Here is a 22249-nt window from a genome sequence, read left to right on the forward strand (position 1 = left end):
GAGAATGTGCAAGCTACATACAGATACTCACCCGAGGCTGGAATCGAACCCGCATCCCTGGTGCTGTGAGGCAGCAGTGCTAACCAAGGGCACAAAGAAGGGCTGAATGGCTGTTTTTTTTATTCATTCACAAGATGTTGGCATCACTGGCTAGGTCATCATTTATTGCCTTATACCCATCCCTAATTGCCTAGTCATGTGTAGGCCATGATAAGGATGGTAGTTCCTCTTCCTAAAGGGGCATTAGTAAACAAGATGTTTTTTTTCCAATAATCAACAATGGATGCTGCCTGACCCGCTGTGCTTTTCCAGTACCACTCTAATCTAGACTCTGGTTTCCAGTATCTGCAGTCCTTGTTTTTACCTAATGGATTCATGGTCATCATTACTCAGTAGTTAGCACTGCTGCCTCATAGCACCAGGGACCTGGGTTCGATTTCAGCCTCGGGTGAGTATCTGTTTGGAGTCTGAACATTCTCCCTGCGTCTGTGTGGGATTCTCCCCAAGTCTATGTGGGTTTCCTCCGAGTGCTCCGGTTTCCTCCTACAATCCAAAGATGTGCAGATTAGCTGAACTGGCTATACTAAATTGCCCAGAATGTTCAGCGATGTGTAGGTGAGGTTCATTAATTAGGGGTAAATGCAGAGTAAAAGGATAGGGGAATGGGTCTGATTACTCTTCGGTAGGCCGGTGTGGACCTTTTTGGGCAAAATGGCCTGTTCTCACACTGTAGGAATTCTATGATTACACTCTTAATTCCAGACTTTTTTTTGTTGAAGCTGAAAATGTGTTGCTGTAAAAGCGCAGCAGGTCAGGCAGCATCCAAGGAGCAGGACAGTCAACGTTTCGAGCATGAGCCCTTTCGTCCTGAAGGGCTCGTACCTGAAACGTCGACTCTCCTGCTCCTTGGATAAACAGTCCCGTGATGATACCATGAGACCATCGCTTCCCTTATAACTCCTGTTTCTAAAATGGTGCAACTGGCAATGGCAATCAGTCTATCCAAAGGAAGAACTTGGAAAAAATATTACATTGGCATGGTAATAGTTCACTAATGTCTTTTAGGGATGGCAACTGGCCTACAGTGTCTACAGACTCACAGGTTGATGCTTAACTGCCCAGCAAGCCAATCAGTCCAAGGACAATTGGGGTGGCACGGTGGCTCAGTGGTTAGCACTGCTGCCTTACAGTACGAGGGACCCAGCTTCAATTCCAGCCTCGGGTGACTGACTGTGTGGAGTTTGCACGTTCTCCCCCGTGTCTGCGTGGGTTTCCTCCGGGTGCTCCGGTTTCTTCCCACAGTCCAAAGGTGTACAGGTCAGGTGAATTGGCCATGCTAAATTGCCTGTAATGTTAGGTACATTAGTCAGAGGGAAATGGGTCGGGGTGGGTTACTCTTCGGAAGGTCGGTGTGAATTTGTTGGGCCGAGTGTATTCCAATACACTCGCCACCCTCTGCATGAAAATGTTGCCCCTTAGTTCTCTTTTAAATCTTACCCCTCTCACCCTAAACTTATACCCTCTAGTCTTGGACTCCCCTACCCTGGGAAAAGACCTTGGCCATTCATCCCATCCATGCCCCTCACGATTTTATAGGTTTCTATAAGGTCACCCTCAGCCTCGGATGCTCCAAGGAAAACAGCCTCTCCCTGTAGCTCAAACCCTCCAACCCTGGCAACATCCTTGTAAATTTTTTCTGAATTCTCTCAGGTTTCACAACATCCGTCCTGTGGAGGGAGACCAGAAATGAATGCAGTATTCCAAAAGTGGCCTGACTGATCATCCCCTTTTGGCCTTGCAAAGCTGATAGTAAGCCTTAATCTTGAATCTCTCCAATCTTTGGGGTATAGAGACACTCAATACAATTCACGAGGCAATTCCAGGATTTTGACCCAGAAACATTGATATATTTTCAAGTCTGGATGATAACTAGCTTAGAGGAGGGGTTTACAGGCGGTGTCCCAATGCATTTGCTCTCCTTGCTCTGCTAGCTGGTGGGTTTAGAAGGTGTTGTCGAAGATCTTTTGGGAAGCTTACTTCTGGAAGGTTATGGATTGCAGGGGTCAAGGAGGAAGCTTACCAAAACCTTCTCAAGGGCAATTAGGGACACTCAGTAAAGGGTGGCTCAGACAGAAATGCCTACATTCTGCAAAATAAGTTTTAAAAATAAGGATGCAAAGAGCATTTGGGTAAGACTACAGAGTATCTAGAACAGAGGTGATCGGAAACAATCGTTGGAATTTGATTTTGCTGTCTTCCACAAAGATTTGCTCAAATGGGGAATGCCCAAGTGAGCACAGTGAGGGAGGCTGAAACAATCGCAGACATGGAAGGATTCAGAAAACAAAAACTGTAAAGACTTGGAGAGAGAAAGAATGAATGACTGAGACTAGGTTGCTGGGAGAGTTAGGAGTCATTAGCTGAATTAACTAGCTAGCGAGCAAATAGACTTATTAACATCAGCAGCATAACGAGCCAAAATAAAACAGTACTTAGCAATGGAGTGGTAAATAATTACTAAGGGCCTGCTTTTTGGCAGAGAGTTGAAAAACAGAAACTGCTAGCTGGTTGAGGGAGTTGTCATAAGTTCAATGTGCCAAGTGGCCTCTCCCAGCACACTTCCATGTATTCTCAGGGATTTACAATGCTCATACTTTCTGCCTGTTCCTCCAATTAATTTAGTAATAGAATCATACCAAATTGGAGCAGCAGTATGCCAGTCAGCCCCTCAAGCCTGCCCTGCCATTCATTACAATCATAGCTGAACACCCAACTCAATGGCCTGTTCCCCATTTCGCCCCCCCCCCATACCCTTCAATCCCTTTAGCCCCAAATGCTATATTCAACTCCTTTTGAAATCATGCAATGTTTTGACCTCGACTGCTGTTAGTGTTAGTGAACGCCACTGACCCAGCACACTCTAGGTGAAGACATTTCTCCTCTTCTCAGTCCTAAATAGTTTACCCCATTTCCTTAGACTGTGATACCTGATCCTGGGTTCCCCAGACATTGAGAACATTCTTCCTGGATCTAGCCTGTCTAATCCTGTCAGAATGTTACAGGTCACTATGGAATCCGTCACTCATTCTTCTATACTCCAGTGAATACAATCCTAACCAGTTTAACCTCTCCTTCTATACTAGTCATGCCATCCCTGGAATCAGTCTAGTAAACCTTTGCATCACTCCCTCTATAACAAGAACATCCTCCCTCAGGTAAGGAGACCAAAGCTGCACACAATATTCTAGGCATGGTCTCACCAAGGCGCTGCATAATTGCAGCAAGACATCCCTATTCCTGTACTCAAGTGCTCTTGCTAAGAAGGCTAACATACGATTTGCCTTCTTTACCACCTGCTGCACCAATATGCTTACCTTCAGCAACTGGCGAACAAGGACACCCAGGTCTCTTTGCACATTCCCCTCCCTCAACTTACAGCCATTCAGATAATAATCTGTCTTCATGTTTTTGCCACCAAAGTGGATAACCACAACTTATCCACATTATACTGCATCTGCGTTGCAATTATCCACTCATACAGCTTGCATTTCACAATGCATTTGCTGTACAACAGAGATGACCAAACATACCCAGAGGCTCTGACAATTCAGGCATTAAAGGTCAATCAAGCTGACCTTTTTGCAATTATATTGATTACTTTTCCTGATTTATGTCAGCTTAGAGATTTACAAAGGGTTATCTCTGAAATTGCCTCTTTTGCTGGATATGTCTTAAATCTGATCATCAACATCTGTCACTAACATCTGCTTGTCTGACAAATCAAACTACTCTAATTTCCACCATCCCATTATTAGTGGTCATGCCTTCAGCTGCCTTGGCGCTATCCTTGGAAAATCTCTCTCTAAACCGCCATGCTTTTCATTATTGAAACCTACCCTGACCAAGCTTCTGTCCTTATAGCTCTAGTCATTCAGCATCAAATTTTGTTTCAAAGCATGTGCATTTCACACTAAGTTTTATTACACTGAATCTTCTTTTAAATTCGTACATAGCATCTGGCTGCCAACATTAGTGCCTGCTCCTAATTACTCTGGAAAGGTTGGTGGCAACCTGCCTCCTTCATGCATTTCTTGAAGTGTAGGGACAGCATTGTGCTGTTAGGAAAAGGAGTTCCAGAACTTTGACCTAAAAGGTGATATATTGCAAAGTCATGACATAGTGCACAGCTGAGAGGGGAACTTGCAGGCCGTGGTATTCCATGCATCTGCTATCCTTGTCCTTCCAGGTGATAAGAGTCACAGGCTTGAAAGATGTCAAAGGGGCCTTGTTGGGTTGAGGCAGGGCATCCTGTAGATGGCATGTATCACTGCTAGTGTGTGTCAATGGTGAAGGCAGTCAATGTTAGAAATGGTGGATGGGGTACCAATCAATATGGCCACTTTGTCTTCAATAGTGTTAAGACTCCTAAGTGTCATTGGAGCTGCACAAATCACACTCTTGATTCGTTCCTTATAGATGGTGGATAGATTTTTGGGCTGACAGGAGGTGAGTTATGCATTATAGAATTCCTTTGACCTGTTGTTGGAGCCACAGTAATTGGATGACTGGTCCAGTTTAGTCTCTAGTTAATGGTAACCTCCAGGATGTTGACAGTGGAGAAATCAGTGATAGCAATTTCATTGAATGTGAAGGAGAAATGGTTAAATTCTCCCTTGTTGGAGATGGTCATCGCCTGATACTTGCCATTAGTCATCCTAGGCCTGGAAATTGTCTGGACCTGGACTATTTCAGTATCTGAGGAGTTGCAAATGGTGCTGAACATTGTGCAATCATCAGCTAACATCCCCATTTCTAACCTTATGATGGCTGGAAAGTCATTGATGAAATAGTTCAAGATAGTTGACCCATGGATTATCCTGAGAAAATCCTGATTAATGTTCTGGACCTGAGATGACTGATCTCCAACAACCACAGCCATCGTCTCTTATGCTAGGCATTACTAAAACCAGCAGAGAGTTTTCCCCGATTCCACTGACTCCAGTGTTCCTCAAGATCCTTGATGCGTCACTTGGTCAAATGCAGCCGTAAATGCCAAGGGCAGTCACTCCCACCTCACCTCTGGTATTCAACTTTTTTTTTATGCGTGGACCAAGGCCAATAAGGACCCGAGTAACCATAACAGAACATAAACTGAACTAAACTGAGCAGGTTATTGCTGAGCAGGTGTTGACAACCTTTCCATCACTTTACTGATGACTGAGAGTAGACTAAGAGGGCAGTAATTGGCCAGGTTGGAGTTGTCCTGCTTTTTATATAGTGATCCAACCTAAGCAGCTTTCCACATTGTTCGGCAGATGCCAGGGTTGTCGCTGTACTGGAAAAGGATTCTGGATTAGAGTGGTGCTGGAAAAGCACAGCAGTTTTTTAACCTAGCTGTACTGGAACAGATGTGGCTACAGATGTGGCTAGTTCCAGAGCACATGTCTTCATTGGTTTTGCTGGAACAATGTTGGGGCCCATCTCCTTTGCAGTATCCAGTGCCTTCAGCCATTTCTCGACGTCAGACCGGATGAAGAGCGACCATTTGTGATGCTGGGAACCTCAGAAGGAAACTGAAGACGGATCCATTTGACATTTCTGGCTGGAGGTGAACGCAAATGGTGTAGCCTTGTCTTTTGCATTGATGTGCTGGGCTCCCCTGTTATTGAGGCTGGGGACATTTGTGGATCTTTCATTTCCTGCCTGATGCTTATTTATCCACCACCATTCATAACTAGATACAAGACTGCAAAACTTCAATCTGATTGGTTGGTTGTAGGACCACTTAGTCCTGCTTATTGCACACTGCTTCCACCGATTGGCTCCCAACTATTCCTCTGTTGCAGCTTCACCAGTTTGACATCTCATATGTGGATGCCCTTGGTGCTGCTCCTGAAATGCTGTCCTGCACCAAGGGTGGTCTTCCAACTTGAACGCAATCATACACTGGGGGCATGCTGGGCCTTGAGGTGACAGATTGTGGTCAAACGCAATATTGTTGCTGCTCATAGTCCACAGCACCCCATGAATGCCCAGTATGACGTGCTCGATCTATTCTGTTCTGTTCATCCCATTTAGAACAGTGGCAGTGCTACACCACATGATGGAGGGTATCATCAAATGCAAAGTCTGGATTTTGTCTTCACAATCTCAACACCACAATTGCAACCAAACTAATCCCCAAATTCCAAGACCTAGTTGCCTACTCTGCCCTCTGACTTCCTGACCCACAGACCGCAGTCAGTGAGAATGGGCAACACTTCCTACATGATAATTCACAACACTGGTGCCCTTTAACAGGGTGCACTTAGCCTCTTACTATACTCCCTTTACACTCACGGTTGTGTGGCCAAATTCTGTCCCAACTCCACCTACAAGTTTGCTGATGACCCACTGTTGTAGGTCAGATCTCAAATGACAAGACAGAATATAGTAAAGAGATGGGGTGTTTGGTGGTGTGGTATAAAGATAACAATCTCTCCCTCAATGTCAGCAAAATGAAAGAGCTGGTCACTGACTTCAGGAAGCAAGGTGAAGGACATACATCAATGATGCTGAGGTGTAAAGGGTTGACAGCGTCAAGTTCCTGGAAGTGATGATCATCAACAATCTGTCCTGGTCTACCCACAATGATGCTATAATCAAGAAAGCACAACATTGCCTCTACTTCCTCCAGAGGCTAAAAGAAATTCAGCATGTCCATAAAGACGCTTACCAATTTCTATACAGGCACCATAGAAAGCTTTCTATCCAGATGCATCATGGCTTGGAAAGGTAACTGCTTTGTCCAGGACTATATGAAACTACAGGGCATTGTGAATACAGCCCAATCTAACACACAAGCCAATTTTCCATCCATTGACTCCATTCCATCCAGTGACTCCATCTCTACTTCCCGCTCCCTGAGAAAGGCAGCCAACATCATCAATGACCCCTCCAACCTGATTATAATCTTTTCTAACCACGTCTGTCAGATTGAAGATACAAAAGTGTAAATACACATACTAACAGATTCAAGAACAGCTTCTTTCCTGCTGTTATTAAATTTCTGGATGGACGTCTCAAATTTTAAATTTGATGTTGATCACCCTCTATGTGTACGCTCTCTGCAACCGTAATATTTTTTCCTCGCTCTGTTCTATTACCCCAATGCACTTTATATAGTATGATCTGCCTGTACTGCATGCAAAACAAAATTTTTCGCTGTACCAAGGTGTATGTGACAACATTAAATCAAATTAATGGTGTCTCCTACTGATACTATCAAGGACAGATGCATCTATGAGAGGTAGATTGGTGAGGGCAATGCCAAGGAGATTATTCTGTCACTACCTATCACAGAATTTAATCTATCACTTATGCTCTTTAGAATACGGCTTAGCTCAAATCAGTATTAGTGCTACTGAGCCGCACTTGAGAATGAACATTGAATTCTTCATCCTAAAGTATATTCTGCGCTCTGGTCACCGCCAGCAATTCTTCCAAATGGTGCTCAACTTGGAGAAGTACTGAATCATCAGCTGAGGGGTTTGGAGGGGGTCACTGGGTAGTAGTCCATAGAAGATTTGCTTGCTGAGGTTATTGGAGGCAGACTGGACACTTTGCAGGACCAAGAATGATCATAAGTTTGTGCGATATACAATTAACTGATCAGGATAGCCATTATTCAGCATCATGTTTTCACAATAAACAAGTGCCTTGGGACCTATTTACAAGGCTGTCAATCTTATAGCGCCTGGAACTGTTGGAATCCCAAAGTGTAATGTGACTCAGATTACTCTGGAAGGCTAAGGAACTCAAAGGTTTGAGTGACAGATTTCATGCTGCTACTCTGCAGTATTGAGTAACAGGATGTTGCCATGTCATGAATAATGTGGCATGCAAATTTAAAATGGGCAAGTTGCATCGAACAGCATGTCTCTTTGACTGTTCACAATAAGCAAGGTACTGACCACAACCAACCAGCCCAAACTTGCAAAATTCACAACACAGTAAGCAACAGGAAATGTGAATCTGTGATTGGACAACATTGGTTTAATAATCTTGAGCGCATGAAACATTACTCTGACAATCAATTCAGGATTGTCATGGTGTGGCATAATTGTGTGTACTGGAAGCTACATTTACTATACATTGTAGATTAGAATAGATTACCTACAGTATGGAAAGAGTAACCCACCCAGACCCATTTCCCTACCCCATGTAGCCCTGACTAATGCACCTGACACCATGGGCAATTTAGCATGGCTAATTCACCTGACCTGTACATCTTTTGGATTTGGGAGGAAACTGGAGCACCCAAAGGAAACCCATGCAGACACAGGGAGAACATGCAAACTCCACACAGATAGTCGCCCAAGGCAGGAATCAAACCCAGGTCCCTGGCACTGTGAGGCAACAGTGCTAACCACTGAGCCACTGTGCCACACCAAGTACATCCAGACCCAATCTTTCAATCAGAGTTGCATCTGTTTCAACCAATAGCACAGATGATAATCATTTGCTCTTCCATTTCTCAGCCCTGATCAATCAAAGCCAACCTGCTGGTTTAAAATTTAAACAAAGCCTTTCTGATCATCAAATCGGCTTTATCGGGTGCATTCTCCAAGACAACACTTCTATCAATTAGCGCCAATTTGCCAAAAAGGCAGCACTCTCTTCTCATTAAATTGTTTTTTCCCTCTTGAATTTGTGTTCTTGCAAAATATCCGGGGATGAGCCAAGATGAAAAAATTCAACAAAATGGGCCTTTTGTCAGCAATACTCTAATTCCATATGACCAAACAACTACTTTCATTCCTTTGTTTAGACTTTGTTACAACTGAGTGGCTTACTAAGCCATTTAAGAGTCTCAAGTCACATGTGAGCCAGACCAGGTAAAAGTAGTAGATTTCCTCCATTAGGAATAAGTACAACAAATTGCTACCATTAGACTCTTTTTAATTACAATTTTTTAATTGGATTCAAATTCCACCATTTGAACATATAACCCACAAACATTAGCATGTTACTAGTCCAGTAACATGACCACCACCTCCCCATTGTTCTTGGGAATGTACATAGATTAATGAGGAAATAAATTTACACATTAGTTCTGGCTTTTGAGTCCTGTGAACATTCCAATGTAGCTCGTAAATACAAAACACTTCTCTTCACTACATCAATAAAAAGCGCTCTCTGCAATGACAATGTTCCTTTGGGAGGATCGGAGACTGTCTTTCAAATGATTGAGATAGGGGTAAGTTATACCAAGAGTTTGCCAATATTTGACAGAACATTTGAAAACCATCCACAATAGAATGTTGTGATTTACGATGTTATCTAAATAAAAAATGACTGGCACATTCCACATCATCAACCAATGAAATAAATGCCAGTATCATCAATGACAAATCTAAAGCAAAAAGAGTAAGAAGACATACTGGACGCTTGCCTTTGTCAACTGATTATAAGAACAGGGAGGTCAAGTTGGAGCTGTACAGAAACTTGGTTCAGCTATAAATTCCTGATGAAGGGCTTATGCCTGAGACGTCGAATTTCCTGTTCCTTGGATGATGCCTGACCTGCTGCGCTTTTCCAGCAACACATTTTCAGCTCTGATCTCCAGCATCTGCAGACCTCACTTTCTCCTCAGCTACAAATGGAGTTTGATAGAATCCTCACAGTGTGGAAGCAGGCCATTCAGCTCACACCAACCTTTCAAAGAATATTCCCCCCATATACCTGTAACCCCACATTATGGCTAACTCACCTAGCCTGCACATCACATCCCTGGACACTACAGGACAATTTAGTATGGCTGATCCACCTTTGGACTGTGGGAGGAAACCCATGAAGTCACAGAAAGAATGTGCAAACTCCAGTCAGCTGAGGTTGGAATCGAAGCTGGATCCCTGGGGCCATGAGATAGCAATGCTAACCACTGAGCCATCATGCCATCCAGTGTACAGTTCTGGTCACCAGACTATAGGAAGGTTGTGGTTGTACTAGAAAGGTTGCAGAGAAGATCCACCCAGATGATGTCAAGGATGGAGCATTTAAGTTTTGATGGGAGGCTGGATAAGTGCAAGTTGTCTTCTTTGAAGTAGAGAAGGTTGAGGGAAGATCTGTTAAAGATGTACAAAATTATGAACAGTCCAGACAAAGTGGATAGAAAGCAATTGCTCCCAATAGTTGAAGGGTCAAGAACAAGTTTTAAAATGAAAGGCCGGAGGTTTAGAGGACATTTGAGGAAACGTTTTTTCACCCAGAGGCTAGTAGGAATATGGAAATGCATGGCCTGGGAGAGTAGTGAAGGAGACATACCTCACAGCCTTTACAAAGTACTTGGATGAGCACTTGAAGTGGCAGAACATTCAAGGCTATGAACCAAGTGTGGGAAAATGGGAGTTATCTTGGTAGTTGTATAGAGACTCCAAGAGCTGAAGGGTTCTACTCTTGTGTACAGTTTTATGATTTTATAACTCTCTGTGATTCACAAAATATGTCAATAACTGTTTGCTGTTTGTAGAATCTTACACAAATTAACTTCTGCGTTTACATACATAGCAACCACAATTAAGTTCACGTTTCAGGCTTGTGACCTTTCAAGTTCATTGATTTGAAATGTCAATTCTGTTTTTCTCTGCAACGACCTGCTGAAGGCTTCCTGTTTTACCTCAGCTGTCTAGTGTCTGCAGCTTTGGACTTTTGGCTAGAGTAGTCTTGTTTGTTGTGGCAAATGGTAATCACTGGACACATTTGAGACAGATAGGACATAAGATAAATATCTACTTCTTCCTTCTGCAGAGACAAGAAGGAAGTCCGAAGTGATGCTTATAGAACGAAAATGATTTTATACATTGACAAGTGTGGATTTAAGCTGAAAAATGTGTTGCTGGAAAGGAGCAGCAGGTCAGGCAGCTTCCAAGGAGCAGGAGAATCGATGTTTCAGGCATAAGCCCTTCTTTCAGGAATGAGGAAAGTGTGTCCAGCAGGCTAAGATAAAAGGTGGGGAAGGTGGGACTTGGGGGAGGGGCGTTGGGAATGCCATAGGTGGAAGGAGGTTAAGGTGAGGGTGATAGGCGGAGAGGTCGGGAAGAAGATTGCAGATCAAGAAGGCGGAGCTGAGTCCGAGGGTGGGGACTGAGATAAGGTGGGGGGAGGGAAAATTAGGAAGCTGGAGAAATCTGCATTCATCCCTTGTGGTTGGAGGGTTCCAGGGCGGAAAATGAGGCGCTCTTCCTCCAGGCGTCGTGTTGCCATGGTCTGACGATGGAGGATTTAAGTCTGGGGTGACTTTGAAATTGAGATACTGATCTAAAGGATGAAGTGGATGGAAGGTAGCAGAAAAAGGGGGAAAAGGAGGCATAGTTGGATATCAGGCATCACAGAGTGACTGCAGATTATCTAGTGTGGGTGCATGAGGATGGTACAGGACAGACACGCATGTGCATATCAGGACAGGAGATCTCATAGCAGTGCTGGATAGAGCAGCAGACCACTATGAACAGAGCTGCATGCTGTATATAGCATCACAGATTTCCTCTTTCATCCTGACCCATGAGTAAATTACAAGAAGGTCAACAGTCTGCGTTAAGAGACTGAGAAACTCAGTCCATTTCATCTGGTTAAAACACTGGAATATTTATCAAATGCACCCAGATGCCGAGGAAGGAAATATAGTGTCTTTGTCCCATTTAAGACAAGTCTAAATCCATTCTTGCAACGAATTGACTTTATATGCTCTAGTAATGCTGGATGAAACCAGTAATGGAATATTAAATATACCTGCAGCTTAAATTATAGCAAGTGCCGAGTCCCTGCGCTTTTCACTGTAAATAACATCTCAACCCAGGAGTTCTTAATGGTAAAACTGAAATATTAGACCCTGCAACCCTCATATTTTGAGCTGAAAACTCAACAAAGATGATAAAGCACACGCATAAGCAGAACAGACTTATTTTCAGAAAACAGTTTAGTGGTTATGCACTGATCGGGGCCCTGAGTGTAACTTGTTATTATGTATGTTCTTAATTAACATTGATGCCAAAAATATGTTCCCAAAGAGGGGGGAGGGGGGGAAAGGAAATGAAAAGATACATTGGCATTCAGTGGCTGCCACATTAATCAGCTCCAGTCATCACTGTGACAGACATTTCAGCATCAATTCAATTTTCCCTGCTGTGTGTACCACAAACCATGGCTGGTGTTGATGCCTACAGGTGACATTAAAAAAATATATTTCAATGCATAAGATTTCCCCAGTGACATCCCCACCAGCTTGTGGATCACCCACCAATATTCCCAATTGCTTTAAAGCTACTGCACAGTATGTACTATTTAGCAAAACAGATTAGATCCATCATGTGTATCTGTGCAGAGAGAGAGAGACAGAGTGAACATTGAGTCCAATATGATTGTTCGGGAGAAAAGTCACGTTGGACTTGATACTTTACTCTCTCCACAGATGCTGCCTGACCTGCTGAGTTTTACGAGCACTTTCCTTTTTCTTTTTCAGATCTCCAGCACTTTACTTTGACATACACATCTGATTCTCCACCCTGCTGGTCTAGCTGGTCTAGGATGCTACTAACTGCACCATATCTGAGCAAGAAATAAACACTGAAGGATTAGCAATCCAATTTTCTGTAACCATATGTGTTGTAAATTATGGGGGAGGTGCAGTGAAATGGGAACACTTAGATGGCTCTGAGAGAACTAAGAAAGTGATGATAGGACAAATGGCCTCCTTCAGTGATACATGAGGGGTGGCACAGTGACTCAGTGGTTAGCACTGCTGCTTCATAGTACCAGGGACCTGGGTTTGATTCCAGCCTCAGGTGACTGTATAGGGTTTGTACATCCTCCTCCTGTCTGCATGGGTTTCCTCTGGGTGCTCTGGTTTCCTCCCACGGTCCAAAGCTGTGCAGGTTAGGTGGATTGGCCATGTTAAATTGCCCCTTAGTGATTATGGATGTGCATGCTCGGTGTACTAATAATGGGAAATGCGGGATTGAGAGGGTGGATCTTGTTGGATAGCTATTCAGAGGGTCGGTGCAGACTCAACGGGCCAAATGGCCTCTTTCTGCAGATTCTATGATTCCCATGGTGAGATCAAATTTCAAAAATGGGAAATTCATGCTGTAATTCTATACCACTATAGGTAGATATAGTAATGTGGCTGTTTATGGATCAGTTTGATCTCTAGGATATTTTCGTTGACTTGTGACTCAGAGGAGAAACCAAAACAGAATACTCCAAATACAATCAGCAGTCCTTTGTAACCTCTTTCCTTTAATATTTTCAGAAACAAATGGTGCTAGAAAATTACAGGATGATGTCTGAAGTAATCCTTTAGAGTCATAGAGTTTTAGAGATGTACAGCATGGAAACAGACCCTTCGGTTCAACCTGTCCATGTCGACCAGATATCCCAACCCAATCTAGTCCCACCTGCCAGCACCTGGCCCATATCCCTCCAAACCCTTCCTATACATATACCCATCCAAATACCTTTTAAATGTTGCAATTGTACCAGCCTCCACCACATCCTCTGGCAGCTCATACCATACGTATACCACACTCTGTCTTAGATCCCTTCGGTCTCTTTTATATCTTTCCCCTCTCACCCTAAATCTATGTCCTCTAGTTCTGGACTCCCCAACCCCGGGGAAAAGACTTTGCTATTTATCCTATCCATGCCCCTTATAATTATATAAACCTCTATAAGGCCACCCTTCAGCCTCCGACGCTCCAGGGTAAACAGCCCCAGCTTGTTCAGCCTCTCCCTATAGCTCAAATCCTCCAACCCTGGCAACATCCTTGTAAATCTTTTCTGAACCCTTTCAAGTTTCATAATACCTTTCCGATACAAAAGAGACCAGAATTGCATGCAATCTTCCAACAGTGACCTAACTAATGTCCTGTACAGCTGCAACTTGACTTCCCAACTCCTGTACTCAATACTCTGTCCAATAAAGGAAAGCATACCAAACACCTTCTTCACTATCCTATCTACCTGCGACTCCACTTTCAAGAAGCTATGTACCTGCACTCCAAGGTCTCTTTGTTCAGCAACATTCCATAGGTCCTTGCCATTAAGTGTATAACTCCTGCTAAGATTTGCTTTCCCAAAATGCAGCACCTCAAATTTATCTGAATTAAACTCAATCTGTCACTTGGTCTGGATCAATGGTGAGGGCTTTTACCCGAAACGTCGATTTCGCTGCTCGTTGGATGCTGCCTGAACTGCTGTGCTCTTCCAACACCACTGATCCAGAATCTGATTTCCAGCATCTGCAGTCATTGTTTTTACCTCAATCTGTCATTTGTCAGCCCATTGGCCCATCTGGTCAAGATCCTGTTGTAATCTGAGGTAACCTTCTTCGCTGTCCACTACACCTCCAATTTTGGTGTCATCTGCAAACTTACTAACTATACCTCTTATGCTCACATCCAAATCATTTATGTAAATGACAAAAAATAGAGAGCCCAGCACCGATCCTTGTGGCATTCCGCAGGTCACAGGCCTCCAGTCTGAAAAACAACCCTCCACCACCACCCTCAATGAACTCAACTTTACAGACTGAGGTGAGCAGATAATCCCATCATGCATGAAATGTACCTTAACTTGTTGGAGACAAAGAGAGGGGGAGGACAAAGAGACTGCAGTGGATTGGCCACCAAATATACAACTCAGCCCCACAATTCTCTTCCCAATAACTGGAGAGGGGGAAGATGTTCCATTAAAAACTAAACATGATGATATGTGGGGATGTGTGTAAACACCCAGAACATGCCACTCTCTCACCTATACACATAAACTTCCTATGCAAGTGTAACAATGATCGCTCTCACACAGTTACCCTGAGCTGGTCTGGCCTCCACTTGACAATTCCCCTCTGAAAAGGCCTAGAGAGCCAATCAAACATTCCAGCCTTGACCATCCCATGTAATTTCTTTTTCAGAAACACAGTAAGATCCCACAAACAGCAATGAGGCAGATGGATCACCCACCAGTATTTACTGCCCAGAGGCCAGTTAAGAGTCAACCACATTTCTATGGGTCTAGAGTCACATGCAGGCCAGACCAAGTAAAGATGGTAGCTTCCTTCCATGACGGACATTAGTCAGTTTGATGGGTTTTTCTTTGGTGACAATTCATGGTCATCATTAGAATTCATTCCAGATTTGTACAGAATTCAAATTCCAGCATCTGCCATGGTAGGATGTGAACCCCGGTGCCCAGAACATTACCTATATTAATAGTCTTGTGACAATACCACTAGGTCACTGCCTCACTGAAATCCAGGTCTCCTAAGGGAATAATGTTGGACAAGAGAATGCCCTGTTCCCAATTAGAATAGAAATAGAGCATTCAACATTATACAAAATGCCATAAGGAGGCCTTATACCTCAATTGGTAGTGCCACCTGTCTCTATGCCAGCAATTTTTGGCTTAATGATACTTCTTGGCTACAGAAGGAGCAATGTGGTTCAAAACTGATGAGGTTTTAGGCCAGCTAAACTTTCCAATATCTTCAGTATGGAAAATACCAAACAAAGCACAAGAGGTAGTCGGTTCTTGTCTCATTAAGCTCTTCCAACAGCATGGCACGCCTTCAGTAGTGGACTGGAACATCAGCTTGCATTCTCTGCTGACATTCTACAGCATAAACCATCTTAAAATAGCTACCAACTTGAGCTGGCAATCAAACACATATGCATAGATTTGGTAATTCATTGCTGTTTGAAGTAGTTTAAGATGATTTGTTCTCAAACATTCTGACTGTGAGCGAACAGTATCATGGGGGCAGGGGCCCTGAAGTCATGTAAAACAGCACTGTGTGTAGAATATCAGAATGTAAATGGTTTGAGGTTGACTGATGGCATTACCATTTGTTCAATTCAGTTACTGGTATATTTTGCATCACTTAGCTTAAGTTTTGAACCAACCTATCTAATGCTTTTGACAACCTGAATCCTTCGACACAGCATTAACACATCATTAAAAGAAAGTTCTCTCGTGGTTTCTGAGCAGTGCAAACCACTAAATATCAGACTGAGTATTTTATTTTCGAAAGGGAGCAACCTTTGCATGATACTTTACTTTCAGCCTAGTGCTACCGAGACAAAGTAACTGAATCATTGGCAGTTTTAGCAGCTGACATGAAAAATACCTTACTGATTTTTATAAACCCACATTTCTCAGATCTAGGTTGTCAGTTCCTCAAGCCTAGATCCACTTATAATCAGAAAGTGTACTTAATAAATAAATATGTCTGTAGTCAGATGTAATTTTATAACGTGAAAGATTTGCATTTTCGTAACACCTGAAACAAACTCTTGATGTCCAAAAGAGCTTTAGAGTCTATTAAGTATTTTTGCAAGACATTTGCTGTTGAAATGTAGAAAATGCCACAGTCGATGTGCGCACAACAACAACCCATGGATTCTCAAAGTCCCACTGGAGGGTTTAATTATTTTTCCTTAGGTTTGGTTAATTTCTACATATCAATCTGTGTTTTTCCTTTCATGCCAACACCAATAGCATTCTTACAGTCCTGTGGTTACACAATGCGCTGTTATACATGCAAGTCTTTTTTTTTCATACCAATCAAATCAGACCAATTACGAGATTCTCAACACACAATCAATGTTGAGATTCTGGCTACAAGAAAGCTTGCTTCAGTGTCTTCTCCCAGTATCCCTATTTTCACAGGATAGGCTAGTAAATACAAGCAATTGTGAGCTTCTGCTGCCTGGAACCATCAATAATTTGTGACACATTTAAGTGACGAGGATAAACATTAAGGACAAGCACACGAATGACATGCAAAGTGGCAATAAGCCAGTGAGCAAATATATTGTAACTGAGAAAAGCATATAAACTTTATAACTAAAACATACAATGAACAGGAATAACGTGCCTCTTTACAGTCCCTCTACTGTGGTGAAGCATGGTACAGCACTTTACGAAAGGGAGAGACTGAACTTCCAGTGGGAATTTTGGTTAAGACACTTAACCAACATAACAATCCTTTCCAATATAAATTACAAATTGGGCTGCCAGATATTGTTTAGAAAATTACAACAGCTGGAGTGTAATACCAGTTAGAATTCAATCAAGGGATTCTGACAGTTGGTAACAATTTGGGGTGACTGGGTCAGGCTGGAGCCTAACCAAGGGTTTCAGGTGGTTTATATGTGAAATAGTGGCAACTGGGAGTAAGCTCCAGATTGGAATTCAACCAACAGGTTCAGACAGTGCATAAAATATTAAGTAACAGCAGGAATTGAGTAACAAGATCAAATCTAATTGAGGAGTTCTGAGGATCCCTGCGATTAAGGAGTCACTGAAGTTATCATTCCCCCTTACACAGCTCCACCACCCTGCTTCCTACTACATTCCTCATGTCAGCCTCACCCTGGACAGGGAATGTGCAGTAGCCATAAGAACTCTTGAGGCTTTTGACAACCAATAAGCACCGCAGGGAATAAAGTGTCTTAAAGGGAAAATGAACATTGAATTGGGATGGTTCCTGTTGATTTTCTTGAGACCTTGTGATTTATTTTGGCATACTTTAGTTTTGTTGGAAGATATTTTGTTTATTGTCTACTTATAAAGGACCCTTGCATGACTCTTGTGCCATGACAATAAGCAACTCACCGACACTCTTTATAATCCCTCAAAAGAGGGACAATTATTTCTTCAGTAATTGTGGGGATTTTTGCCTCTACCACTGATCTATCCATTTTCCTATATGTCTCATAAACATGGAAAATAAGGAAAGATCAATGGACAAATGTAGAGACTTTGGAAAGGGGATGGAAAATATACAGACTACAAGACAAGTGAAACTCTATAAAAAGTTACATCCAGAAAAGAAATTGACAGCCTGTTGGCCATTTGTTCATAACGGAAAAGCTACAGAGATATCTTCTAGATGACAAAGTGGAGGCAGCCAAACAAGAGGTTACTCTAGGCGTGGTTCGATGACAGATGACACAGAGCAATTGCAGGCAAGCTACAGTCAATGAACATAACGTACCATGACGGCAGATCTCAAGGGAGGAACAGCTATAAGTGGCATCTGATCAACAGAAGCCCATTTTACATGGTGGCCATCCTGCATCCAGCCTCTTGTCTATAGCTGAGAGCTGGTCTTTCATTTGAACACAGTGCTCTCCAACGTTGATTCTACTATAATACTTTGTTTTGTGTAATATTTGCACTCTGTATACATACATTACAGAAACAGCCCCATCAGCCCAACTGTTTCATTTACTGTCCACACATGCTTCATCTAAACCTAACAGCATTTACTGTATTCCTTTTTTCCAAGTGCATCTTTCTAGCCTCCCTCCCCATCTCCCTGCAAAAACATATTCTGTTTATCTCTCTTTCTATACTTGCAGCTGGAAGATTGTGGATTCAAGTTTCATTCCAAACACTTGAATCAGAGAAACTTCAGGATTACCATTCCAGTGTAGCACGGAGGGCCTTGGAGGTGCTGCGTTTTTTGGATGAGGCGTAAAATTGAAGTCCTGTCTCAAGTGGATGTGAAAGATCCCGCAGCACAATTTTAACAAGAGCAGCTTTGTGCCCTGGTTGATATCTAAATCTCAATCAAATTCACCAAGCCAGATTATCTTATGGCAGCTTGTTGTGCACAACTGACTCCATTATTCCAACAACTAGATTTCAGAAATGACTTTGGGACATTTTGAATTGTACTATGTAGACTCAATGACTCCTTTAACTCACACAATACCAGATTATAGTCCAAAAGGTTTATTTGAAAGTACAAGCTCTCAAAGCGCCCCGCCTTCATCAGGTAGCTAGTGTGGCAGGATCATGGGATACAGAATTTATAGTAAAAGATAAATTCTGTGTCCTATGATCCTGCCCTACTAGCTACCTGACAAAGGTGCAGCGTTCCAAAAGCTAGTACTTCCAAATAAACCTGTTGGACTATAAGCTGGTGTTATGTGATTTTTAACTTTGTCCACCCCAGTCCAACCCTAGCCCCTCCACATCCTTTAACTCTGTGAGTCTCTCTCCTCAGCGGCTCAACTTCACATTTTCAGACTTCATGTTTATTCCCCTTGACCTGGGAGACCAAATTGCACGAGTTATTAGATTAGATTAGACTTACAGTGTGGAAACAGGCCCTTCGGCCCAACAAGTCCACACCGACCCGCCGAAGCGCAACCCACCCATACCTCTACATTTATCCCTTACCTAACACTACGGGCAATTTAGCTTGGCCAATTCACCTGACCCGCACATCTTTGGACTGTGGGAGGAAACCGGAGCACCCGGAGGAAACCCACGCAGACACGGGGAGAACGTGCAAACTCCACACAGTCAGTCGCCTGAGTCGGGAATTGAACCCGGGTCTACAGGCGCTGTGAGGCAGCAGTGCTAACCACTGCTTTAAAAATGTAGCAGCTTCAGGAAGGTTCATTCAACTGAATCCCGGGATGAAGAGCATGCCTTATGAAAAAGGGGTAGAGTGGATGAGACCTAGAATCACTGGAGTTGTGGGCGGCACGGTGGCACAGTGGTTAGCACTGCTGCCTCACAGTGCCTGAGACCCGGGTTCAATTCCCGACTCAGGCGACTGACTGTGTGGAGTTTGCACGTTCTCCCCGTGTCTGTGTGGGTTTCCTCCGGGTGCTCCGGTTTCCTCCCACAGTCCAAAGATGTGCGGGTCAGGTGAATTGGCCATGCTAAATTGCCCGTAGTGTTAGGTAAGGGGTAAATGTAGGGGTATGGGTGGGTTGCGCTTCGGTGGGTCGGTGTGGACTTGTTCGGCCGAAGGGCCTGTTTCCACACTGTAAGTAATCTAATCTAAAATATAGGAGGAATATTGTGAAGGGTGGATACCAAGAGGATGTTTCCTCTTCAAAGTTTGTGTGAAGATTTGTAGCTCGGGTGCTTGTTGTAGTGGTTCTGTTCGCCGAGCTGGAAGTTTTTGTTGCAAACATTTCGTCCCCTGGCTAGGATACATCATCAGTGCTCTGGAGCCTCCTGCGAAGCGCTTCTTTGATGTTTCTTCCGGCATTTATAGTGGAATTCGCAGGAGGCTCCAGAGCACTGATGATGTCTCCTAGCCAGGGGACGAAACGTTTGCAACAAAAACTTCCAGCTCGGCGAACAGAACCACTACGATGTTTCCTCTTGCGGGGAGGGGGTTTGGTGACTAAAACAGGGTGACAGTTTAAGATTTGTTATTAGTCTGAAGAATTCCCTTCGACAGAGAATGGTGGAGGCTGGCTCATTGAATTTACTCAAAGTTGAGTTTGACGGCTACAAATGAATGGAAGCTTAGAGAGCAGAGCACAACAGACCAGTCAGGATCTTATTGAATGGTTCAGTAGGGTGGATGGGCCAAACAGCCTCCTCCTAAATTCTATGACAACAGCAAAGTTTCTGCAGTGAGACCCAGTGTCTGTTCAGTCCCAAAATGTTCCATCTTTTCAGTCACTCTCGCCCTTGGGCAGTGCTGGCACCAAAATTAAGCAGGAAAGCTTTTGATTTCACTGTTACATAAACACACACGGGTTCACACACACACACACACACACACACAAATCCCGGGATATGTGCCAAAGGCCAAAGCAGGGTGGAAAGCAGCATGCGTTGGAGACGGAAGCGTGCAGCAATCCGCCTTAAACCTTCGGTGCTTTGCATTTCCATCTCCCACTCCCTGCCAGTTTAAGAAGACAAACTCCCACTGAGGCGATCATTTCCCCCCACTCACCCCCCTCCCATCCCACTCCTCCACCATAAAAAAAGTTTTTGGTTATTAAAAAGTTGAACCATTGCCAGACCTACCAACCCTAGACTGACAACCCCTCCCTCCGCAAAGATAATGTATCTTTATTCCCCTCTTTTAAAAATGTTAAGAGAAAAATCGATATACGTACTGCAATCAGGAATGGAAAAAAAATCACATCGTCCTAGTGTGTTTCTGCCAAAAGAGAAAAAAAAACTTGCCCGCCGTCTCGAAAGAATACAGTAGATCTGTCAATCCTGTTACAGTAGAGAGAGAAAAAATGTGTTGCTGTATGTTACCTCGGTGGTTGGTGACACGAATGAACACTTTCCCTCCCCCTAGGGACACATGACAGCCAGAAGTCCTCCAGCTTCCCTTTCCTCCTCCTTGTTTTGTTAAAAAAAATGAACAAATAAAAGTCGAAGAGTGAAATTGGCGGACGGTGACTTTAAAGCATGGGCTCAGAATCCTGCGACTTTTGGAGCGTCTGTCGATTGCAACTCGTTCAGTCAACAAAAGCTACAGTGGGAGCTCCGCCTCTCCTCAGTTATTATTCCTGGTGTGTGAGGTTTCAGACTTTTAGTCAGCGTCACGCCTCCTGCCTGCTCTCTCTTTTGAGAAAAAAAATGGTCTTGAATTACTTCCAGAGGCGTAAGTTAAGGAGGGGGTAACATTGTCACTATTTTCCCCAGACTATTATTTCAAAACCTCACTCTAGAACTTCATGGGCTGGTTACACACGGGACGTTCAGTGCCGGGTCGTACACACTGTAGCGAGGAAGGAGGGTTAAAAAAAATCGTGGATATCATGTTACAGAATTCCGGAATTGGAAGAGCAACCGAGTTTATGTGTTCCTGGTCCCTGGCCTGGCAACTAGATTGTAGCAATATTTAGCCTTTCAGACCTTACGGTTCAATAATCAATGGATACACAGTTCCTTGTAGTACTTTTTTTTGTTAGGAAATGATTTGGAGATGTTGGACTGGGGGTGTACAAAGTTAAAAATCACACAACACCAGGTTATAGTCCAACAGGTTTAATTGGAAGCACTAGCTTTCGGAGCGACGCTCCTTCATCAGGCAGCTGTGGAGAACACATTTGTAAGACACAGAATGTATAGCAAATCTACACAAAATCTGAAAGAACTGTGAATACTGTAAATCAGAAATAAAAACAGAAATTGCTGGAAAAGCTTCGCAGGTCTGGCAGCATCTGTGGAGAGAAATCAGAGTTAACATTTTGGGTTCAGTGACCATTCTTTAACTGGAACAGTTTGTCGGAGATTGTTACAGCATTAATTACTCTTGGGAAAAAGGCGTGATTGAAGGAAACAGATCTGACTGTTCCCAATCTGATCATTTTTATCCAAGTGTCCATTTATCATATCCTTTTGATCTATAAAGGGCGGCACGGTGGCACAGTGGTTAGCACTGCTGCCTCACAGTGCCCGAGACCCGGGTTCAATTCCCGACTCAGGCGACTGA

The 22249-nt window shown here is 43.4% G+C and overlaps 1 protein-coding gene across 2 annotated transcripts in view; it reads right to left on the reverse strand.

Annotated features, from left to right (window-relative positions):
• The window catches only part of LOC132822069 (ETS domain-containing protein Elk-1-like), an 87555-nt gene extending 66360 nt beyond the window's left edge, over positions 1 to 21195 (reverse strand). Inside the window, exon 1 of one of the 2 annotated variants that reach the window (XM_060835084.1) lies at positions 21064 to 21195. The gene's annotated coding sequence lies outside the window, so the exon portion shown is untranslated. Of the gene's footprint in view, positions 1 to 20915 lie in introns of both variants that reach the window. The other variant, XM_060835083.1, reaches the window with a different exon arrangement.
• Positions 21196 to 22249: the final 1054 nt, after the last annotated feature.

The sequence above is a fragment of the Hemiscyllium ocellatum genome, chromosome 14, assembly GCF_020745735.1.
Source record: "Hemiscyllium ocellatum isolate sHemOce1 chromosome 14, sHemOce1.pat.X.cur, whole genome shotgun sequence".
NCBI lineage: Eukaryota > Metazoa > Chordata > Chondrichthyes > Orectolobiformes > Hemiscylliidae > Hemiscyllium > Hemiscyllium ocellatum.